The sequence below is a fragment of the Ceratotherium simum genome, chromosome 11, assembly GCF_057802395.1.
Source record: "Ceratotherium simum simum isolate JZ-2026a chromosome 11, ASM5780239v1, whole genome shotgun sequence".
Taxonomy (NCBI): Eukaryota; Metazoa; Chordata; class Mammalia; order Perissodactyla; family Rhinocerotidae; genus Ceratotherium; species Ceratotherium simum.
In genome coordinates, this window is record NC_141910.1 from 16,326,403 (window position 1) to 16,336,000 (window position 9,598).

General features: G+C 48.4%; 1 protein-coding gene across 1 annotated transcript in view; it reads left to right on the top strand.

Moving 5' to 3' along the window:
* LOC106802682 (uncharacterized) overlaps positions 1–9,498 on the top strand; it is a 134,568-nt gene extending 125,070 nt beyond the window's left edge. The window contains exon 7 of the transcript XR_015553629.1: positions 9,389–9,498. The gene's annotated coding sequence lies outside the window, so the exon portion shown is untranslated. The remainder of the gene's footprint in view (positions 1–9,388) is intronic.
* Positions 9,499–9,598: the final 100 nt, after the last annotated feature.

Genomic DNA, 9,598 nt, shown 5'->3' on the forward strand with positions numbered 1-9,598 from the left:
TAGATAACAAGGAGCTGTAGAAGGGCTGCAGGCAGAGAGGTGACATGATGACATCTGCATTTGTAACACATCTGAGCCTCCATCCACAAACTCAGAGATGTGTGAGAAATATATTAAATGTTTTTCCTAAATTAAAGCTCCTACGTCCAACTCTGAATCCCCGTTCAGCCAAGCTGTGGAAGCACGTGTTGGGGGGTGCTGTAAGTCACGGATGCCCAGGCGCACTGTTCCCGTGGAGATGTCCATGGCCCTGTCCACACAATCCCTTTAGGCCACGTGGCTGTGCTGCCTTCTGTGCCATGCACAGGGGCACCAGGAGCCCGGATCTCAGTCCCGCCTTCCTAGGGACACCAGGCAGCCCCTCCCTAGGATGTCCTGCCACTTCCTCTGGGTGAGGTTGCTGAGTGGTGTGTGGGTGCCTGTTCTCTTTAGCACTGACCACCGTCCATCCTGTCCAGCCAGATCTGTCCTCCTCATCTCCTACGCATCCCCAGGCCGACCCACACCTCCCTGTCCAGCGCACCTGAACATTTTCTCATCCGTGGGTTTAGGCAGGCACAAACGATGGGGAAGAAAAGTGTCTTATGTCTTACGGGCAACACTGGCTTTTGACCCAGTAACAAAAGAGAGCCCTAAAAGGCCTGATCACTTGCCTGAGATGGAAGAATCAGGAACAAAAGCACACATTAGTATTTTCATGTCCCACAGCCCGTGGAGGGGGATAGGGAACAAGACTGGAGGGAGGGAGGTTGTCTGGTGGGGATTATGCTCTGGCTGAAGGGGCAGAGCAGGCTCAGTGGGGAAGGGGGACTGGTTTCCAAGGTAACACCGAGGAGGAACCAACCAACCTGGGGCATCAGGTATAGGGTGCGAGAGAGGGACAGTCTAAGGCAGCGTTCTTAACTGGGGGCGGTTTTGCCCCCAGGGCACATTTGGCAATGTCTGGAGACATTTTTGGTTGTCACAGCTTTGGGGAGTGGGGCCAGGTAGAGGCCAGGGATGCTGCTAAGCCCCCCACAATGCAGAGGACGCCCCCCTAGCCTGCCTCCTCACCCCCGAATTCTCTAGCCCCTAATGTCAGTAGTGCCGAGGCTGAGAAACTGGCCTGAGGTGACTCAAGTTTGCTGATTTAGCCCTTTCTTTCTAAGTCTCACAAAACCCCTGTAATGTAGGTTTTATCCCCATTTAATAGATGGGGAAATTGAAATTGGGAGAGGGAGTTTGCCCAATGTTGCTCAAATGGTAAATGGCTGAACTGAGGTTGCAGTTGAAGCCTGCCTGACTTTAGAACGTTCAATTCAGTCTGCTGGCGCAGTTTGGACAAAGATTTGGTAAAAATGAACTTAGGTTGTTTTCATCTCCTATAAATAGAGTAAGGCAAGACAAAGTACGTGGAAATGAGTTTGACAAGCCAAAGTGTCCAACAAGTAGGTCTTGGTTAATTAAACAGTGTGTAAGGTATCTACAAAACCCATGAACATGTTCACTGTGGTTGGAAACATTTATTGTTTTTATCAATTTGTGAAATTAGAAAGTTCACAAAAATCACCAAAGTAGAGGAGCATAATTGGCTGAAAATAAACTAGGAGGAAAAAAACCCCTAAAACCTCCCCAAAATTCCAGATCCTTTTCCTTGTTACTTATTATTGCCTGATTAATTTTTTCACTGCTTAAATTCCTTTTATTGCTTTTGTAAACTGAGTGCTTATTATCAGAACACCAGAAAATTAGGTCAATCCAAAAATATATAAAGAATCTTCATGAAGAACCTTGTATATGTTCACCCTCCCTAGGTCAAACATGGCATGTTTTTCCAGACTGGTCTCTGAAGGCATTCATATGGATATATTTTCCTTCATTGTTTCTTTCTTGCACTCTCTAATTCTCGTTTTTTCTTTCTCCCTTTTCAGCAAAAACAGAATTACATAGTACTTTCTATTTTGTAAACTCCCATATTTTATTTAACCAAGCCCCTATTTTTGGACATTCACGTTATTTCCAACATTTTGCTGTTACAAACCTGACGATACAATAGTGAAAAGGAATACTGCAACCACGTACAACGTACACAAATCTCACAGCCATGATGTTGAATGAAAGAAGCCAGACACAAACGTGTCCAGTAGGATTCCATTTATATAATACCCGAAAACAAATAGGCAAAACTAGACCACAGTGTGTAGAGATGCATACTCAGGAGGCATAATGATAAAGGCAGGAAGTGGTGTGATTCTGGCAGAAGCAGGGCTGCCGGGTCCGTTTGGGTTAATGAGGTGCTGTGTTGGGAAGGGTGTCGGGTAACCTGGGGGCCAGCAGCCTCCTGGTTCTTGACTGGGGGCTGTTTATGAGGGTGTTTATAATAATTCACATTTATGTTTCATGCTCTTTTTTCTATGTGCATGACATTTCATGCTAAATTTTTGTAAATCAGCAGAAATAAAGTAGTTGGCTAAAATATTAACCAGAAATTTAAAGCAGAGGTTAAAACTGTTCTGACATTTAAGCGAAGTACTTGAAAAGACACAGAGGGATGCACTTCTCCATGTTACATCAAAATCCCAACTTTTGAAAAATAATGTGGAGTATACTTTTAGACCAAATTGTCCTTCAGGCTGAATTGTTTTTCCCCCAACTTGTTCTCAACCAAATTGTTTCTATCAAATTGCTTTTGTTTTTGACGAAGTCATCTGGATTATTCTAAAGCCCAGGCATCTTCCGTAACCCTCACTGCATTGCCTTCATACAACTCTGATGGTGACAAAGTTTGTAGTTTGTAGCAAAAACCTCATTCCCTCTGTTTCTCCGTCTGCCTTTGGGGCATGTGACGTTGGAGACTATTGTCCTGTCTCAGCTCTGAGCCTGAAGTTTATCCCTGTCTCTTATTCATTCCCTCACTCACTCACCTGTCGGTCCGTCCGTCCATCCATCCATCCATCCATCCACCCACCCATCCACAAACATGTATCACTGAGCCGCCACTATGTGCCGGGCACTGTTCTAGGTGCTGGGATGGAGCCATGATGGAGAGTTCAGTCTCTGCACTTGCAGAGCCCCCATTTTAACATCCAACAGACAAAACTATAATATGTCACGTGATGATAAGAAGAAATGAATCAGGATAAGGGGGATAGTGGATAGAAAGTGATGGGGGATGTGCAATTTTATACAGAGCAGGTTGTGGGGGCCTCGTGGATAAGACAACATTTGTGTAGAGACCTGAGTCAAGTGAGGGAACAAGCCATGAAGGTGTCAGGGGGAGGGGAGGGCAGCCCAGACAGAAGGAGTAGCCAGTGCAAAGGCCCTGGGTGTCTGGGGGAACAGCCCATAGGCTGGTGGGTGGAGCAGAGTGCGTGAGGGGTAGGGTGGCTGGACATGAAGTCAATGAGGATGGCCAGGGCCAGATCAGGTGGGGACTTGCCACTGAAGGGACTTGGATGTTCTGCTGAGTGGAGTGGAGTTCCACAGGAGGGTTTTGCACCGAGGCAGGCTGGGATCTGATGTCCGTTTTGAAAGGGTCGTGGGGGGCGTGGGGAGAGCCCAGGGGGCGTAGGACAGAGCCAGGGAGGAAGTGGGGAGACCAGCATAGGGCTTTGCTGAGGCCCAGTGCTGCCTTTAGCCCCAGCCCTGCTCCCGGGCCCCCCTCCCTGGCTCTAGTTTGCTCTCTGGGCCTCTTAATGTGACTTAGAGGCTTCGCTCTGTGGTGGTCCCTTCACTCAGGAGACTTGGCAACAGCCCCTTTCTCTTTGCACCAGCAGTAAACAGCACTTTCCTCCGGGCCTGGTGCGTTCACAGCCCATACAGGAGCCTGCACTTATCTCTTAAAATGCATCTTGTCCAAGACACCCCACCCTTCAGCCTGTCAAGAAAATTTTGGATCCTGATTTTGTCAGGCCATCGGGTGTCATCTTGCTACCTCGGGGCCATCCCCAGATGTGGAGAATGAGCAATCCATCCCCATCCAAATTATTGTATTCACGTTGAATGGGCCGGGGCTGAGGACAGTGTCCCATTCACGCCACTGGACGCCTTCTTGCATGTCAAACTGCGTCCACTAATTTCACCTCGGTGGGGCCATGAGTAATTTGTTAATAAAATACTGAAATTTGCAAGTGATTTACTTTCTAAAAATATGCAGCAGGACACGTTCCAGGCTAGTCCTGTACAAACATTACTCTCTCTTACTTGCAATCCAGTGGACTTTCTTGAGTTGGGGAGAAAGGGTGATGTTCCTTTTGCTTCTGACAGGTGACTCAGACCCAAGTCAACTCTGCTGCTGTCTCTGGCCTCTGCGGAAACCCCCAGAGGAGCCCCAGTTCCTCTAGACTCACAGGGATCACCTTCAGCCCTGAGGCAGCTCCTTTCTATTCTTTGGCGAGTTTGTTCCCATTACTTAAAAAAAGCCACACTCACCTTCCCTCTCCACACTCTCGACCCAAAAAACCTCACCCTTGCTTAGTCAACCTTACTTCCCTCTACTTACAAAAGAAAAGACTGGAACATTTTTTGTTATACAGAGGCGGTGCTCTTGTATAATAAAAAATGTCCTTCTTATTCTCTACAAAGATGGATCTGAAATGACTTTAAAATTACATATATTAAAATAGGGAAATTTTTAAGTAGAAATCAAGATCAGAGAAAAGACTAGGGGGAATTTAGGACACAAGTATACAAATCATAGAGTCTCACATAATTACTAAAGGTGAGGTGTGAATCTGGCTCTGAGCTTCCTGGCAGCCAAAGCAAGACGAGAAAGATGATCCATTTAATGATTCACTGTTTCCCTAAGGAAACACACACCCATTCTTCAGAGAAAGCAATGGGATTCCTGCACTGAGTTCTCAAAGATTGTTTCACTTAACATTAAAGGATCTAAGTAAGGTGAAGAGAGAGCAGTGCCACACCCGAGTCCTGTCCCGATCATCTGTTTCTACTGATGCCTTTTCTGGGCCCCATGCTGTTCCATGTCCTGTGCTGGTCTGCCCTTGATGGGCAGCTGCTTTGAGCAAAGCTTTTAACTGCAAAGTTGCGGAGAATTGTCACAAGCTCTGCAGTTGCTCAGAGGTTACACGTGAAGTGTGGCGTCTTTGTTGATCGTCTGGCCACAGCTCTAGCTACCGTTGTTTTGAATTTGCTGTTGGAAAGATACATGCAAATATTGGGACTTGAGGCATCTCCCACTCTTCTGATGTGATACTTGAAAATGTAGGCATTTTAGCAAGGGTCTCCCTCTCTGAGCCACTCTTGCGCTGCCGGGTTTCTCTGTGAGAGTGACGGAGCTGCCCTGCAGGGCTGGAGGGGTTTTAGGGTTTGTTTTGACTTTCTGAACAGCACTTGGTGAGGTACCACCTGAAGAACGCCCCCTCCCCCACTGTGGCCACATTCTGTCCCTGCGTCACCCTCTTCCCTGCTCCCCCTTTCGGTTTAACCACTTCCTGCCCACTATTTGTTGTCTAAACAGCACAGTCAGAATGACATTTGAACACTTCCCTGCCATCTAATGTCATTTTCCCTTCTAGGCTGATTTCTTTTCTGAATGTTGGAATTTTGTCTTCTGAACATCTAAGTTACATTCCTGACAGCGCTCCAGCTTCTCTCGTCGCTAGTAAAATCACCATCATTGCTCAGATGTAGCAAATGCTTCCTGGACGTCAGGCACTGGGCTGGGGTCTTTTCATACCCTATCTCACTTAATCCCCCAACAGCCTCGGGAAGTGAGTACAGATCTTCCTCCATTTACAAAGGGGTTATGTCCCGATAAATCCATCATAAGCTGAAAATATTGTAAGCTGAAAATGCATTTAATACACCCAACCTACTGAGCATCGTAGCTTAACCTAGCTTACCTTAAATGTACTCAGAACACTTACATTAGCCTACAGTTGGGACAAATTAATACAGAGTCTATTTTATAATCAAGTGTTGAATATCTCATGTAATTTATTAACTACTGTACTGAAAGTGAAGAATAGATTGTATGGGTACAGAATGGTTGTAAGCGTATCGGTTGTTCACCCTCGTCATCGCGTGGCTGACCGCAGCCCAGCATCACGAGAGAGTGTCGTATCGCATATTGCCAGCCTGGGAAAAGATCAAAATTCAAAATTTAAAGTACGATTTCTACTGAATGCCTATCACTTTCGCATCATGGTAAACTCAAAAAATTGTAAGTCGAACCATCGTAAGTGGAACCAACTTATTATTATCCTTACTTTACAGACTGGGAAAATAGAGCCCAAGACTCTTGCCCCAGGGCACGGCGAGTGTGAAGGGTGGAGTTGGCATCAGCTCTTGGATCCATCTGACCGGAGTCTGTGTGCCTGACCATCACTCAGGGCCTCCTCTCAGGGTATTTAAGGGACGCACTCCCATGAGGCTCTCTCATTCCACTCGGCCAGCCCGCTCAGCTCTGTTGATCAGTATTAGCGCCAGTGCTTCGTGATAACACCATCTTCTACCTTCTGGGCGATGGGACTATCAGCAAAGCAACAGGTGGTCAGATCCTCTGTATGTAATTTTTTTTTTTTTTGAGGAAGATTGGCCCTGAGCTAACATCTGCCAATCCTCCTCTTTTTGCTGAGGAAGACTGGTCCTGGGCTAACATCCATGCCCATCTTCCTCCACTTTATATGGGACGCTGCCACAACATGGCTTGCCAAGTGGTGCGTCGGTGCGCGCCTGGGATCCAAACCGGCAAACCCCGGGCCACCGCAGAGGAACGAGCACCCAACCGCTTGCACCACCGGGCCGGCCCCCAAACCCTCTGTTTTTAACTGAACAACTTTTCCAGCAGATGGATGTTGGGTCTCCAATCCCCACTGGCCGCTGTGCAGGGCTGGGGACAGGCTCCAGGTGTTACCCAGCCGGGCCTTCTGGGTGGCCAACAGGGTTGGTGGGGCTGGTGCGTTTCTCCCTTGCCTCTGTCCCCTAGGCTCTCCCAGGACCATGGTTTCCTTGAAGGTAGACAGATTCCTGACACACAGCTCCCGCCTTGAGTGTCATCGCTCACCTCTGCCCCTGGGTGAGGCCAAGAGCATCCTATAAAAGGCTCCTCCCTCTTCCCCCAGAGCCTCAGTGAACGTCTCCAGCCCCCGTGTCCCCACTCCATCAGCTCTGTCTTGGCCTTGGGGCCACACTCATTGCTTCTGCACTGGCTCTTACCTCAGTTGTCCCACTAAATCCTGAGTGTGTCTTCACCATAGCTACTGCCTTCCCTCACATGGAGGGAGGCTCCCAGCTCTAGCCAGGCAGAGCCTGCCTTCCTGCCTGCTTGAAAGCGGATTTAGTCACTCTCTCCCAACATGCAGCTGCCTTTCCCTCTGGGCAACTTGTTCACCCCTAGTCAGCAGTCAGCAGCTGCATCCACCTCATCTCCTCATGGACACCCCAAGAATCCCACATAGGATAGAGTGGGCAGAGAGCTGACTTGCCACCCAGTTGGTGCTGAGCCCTGAACAATGCTTCTTGCCTGTGGGACCCTCAGCCACTGGAAGCTGAATGTCCCTAGTTGATGAGAAGGCCCAAGCAGGCAATGGGAACAAGGGACTGCTATTACAGAGTCTCTTGGCAGAGAGCCTTGGGGTGCCCCTCCTTGTGTAGGTCACAGTGACATCTAAGAAGCAGACCAAGTTGGCACTTGATAATGGGGACTCCAAGGCCTAGGTGGAAGTTGTGTTTAATAAATACTGGTTGAATCAGTACAGTGATGTCACAGGGTCCACAACCAGAAAGACGTGAATGTCTTCAACTCCTGCACAGGAGGTCTTCCTCTAAGAGCATGCTGGGTTATTGCCACAAAATCCCCATGAGGTTCAGGAGTTGGCGGTTATTCCTCGCAGTAGGCAGAGAAAGAAGTTAAAATCATGGGAGGCGGGGAGAGTGGTGATGACTTAGCAATGACAATCCACCATTGCCTGTGTTTTCCCAGTTTCTGCCCCATTAACTGGAACCTAAGGCCCCTCCATGGAAAATAGCTGCATTCAAAGCCTTTAAAAAGAAAAGATGCTATATATGGAAAATTGATTACAGGTTGATATAGCTCTTGCAAAAATCGAGGCAACGGAGTGTGGGGATCTGGAGTCAGAGTTCACCAGCTCTGTGGACTTGGAGCAAAATGCCTCAACCCTCCGCCAGCTTCCTCATCTGTGAAATGGGGGTAACGATAGCACTCACCCCCAGGGCTGGTGTGAGAGCTCACGAAGCCCTGGAGTGGAGTGCTCAGCACTGGGTAAGCACTCAGTTCATGAGCGTTGACCATGATCATGACATGGACCTACACAGCATAATGAAGGACGCTTTCCATCAGGCTACTGTGAACAAACAGTCAGGAAACCTTGGAAATAAGATTTGTCATCTTGTGGGGGAGACTATCTTTATGTGAGAGCTGTCTGTAATTATCTGCGGTTCAAAGCTTCCTTTCCTCAGCCACAGCAAACAGGGGTCCTGATGCTGTGGTAGAACATCGCTTTCTTTGATGCTGTTGACAATTCAGTCTTTGGGTTCAATTTGGAGCCTGTCCACAGAGATGGATCCTAGAATCACACATCCTAGAAGGGCCTAGCGCATGGCCCCTGTTTTTTGGAGAAAGCAAAAGAGCTAGGCCACTTTCCCCAAGGAGAAGTTCCAGAAAGATCTTTTTTCATAAGACCTGCAGGCTGTAGGCCATTGTAGTCAACTTCTAGGGCACCATAAACACCTTTCAAAAATTTTAGGTGGTTTTTAGAATAAGAAGTCAACAGTCAAGAAGGAGAAAGTCACCTTTTTCCTTCCTCTTGACTCTGAACAGGTGCTCTCTTGAAGGAGCAAGAAGTGTCAGGTCAGGATGGTGTGCTCGGCTCAGCAGACTTGCCAGGCCAAGGACTTGAGCTCCCAAGTGAGTCAGTTACATGAGGAGGGCAGCTTCAGAGGGCAGGGCTGCGTGTGTTTTGTTTATTGATGTGCCTTCAGCTCCACAGAGCCTGGCACAGAGCCAGGTACGCAGTCCCTATCGGTTCAGTGAATGAATAAATGTAAATTAGCCAAAGGGGTCAATATATAACAGAACTAACCTCCTAAACCGGGCGCCTTTTCTCCTCTCAGTGAATCGTGTGATACACGAGGTCTTGCACAGTGTGGTATCCTCCCCGCACGTGTCCCGTCGCCCATCACTTGCTCCCAGCCTTCAGGCCACAGCCCAGTCCCATGAGCTATTCCCTTTCCTGAACACCTGCCTCCGTGCACCCGAGTCCTTTTCCCTGCAAGGCTCCTCTCCTAGCAAACACCCACTCTTTCTCCAGGGCCCCACTCAAATGCTACCACCTCTGTGACTTCTCGTAGCACGTCCCTCTACAGCTTTATGCCACAGCGAACCATATTGCGTTCAATTGTGAGTCATCTCTATCTTTCCCACCAGACCAGGGGCTGCAGGCAAGACGGGCAGCCTTGTTTGCTGTGCAGCCCGGCACACTGCCCGCATCCTCAGAGGCGTCACGATGAAGAGAGTGCCAAGAGCGTGTGCGGGAGCAGGCGAACTGGGTAAGTGGAGCAGCTGGCACTGTTACTAACTCTCACCCACAAGTAGGCTCAACCAGAGCCACACAATTGCAACTCTTATCCCGGAATC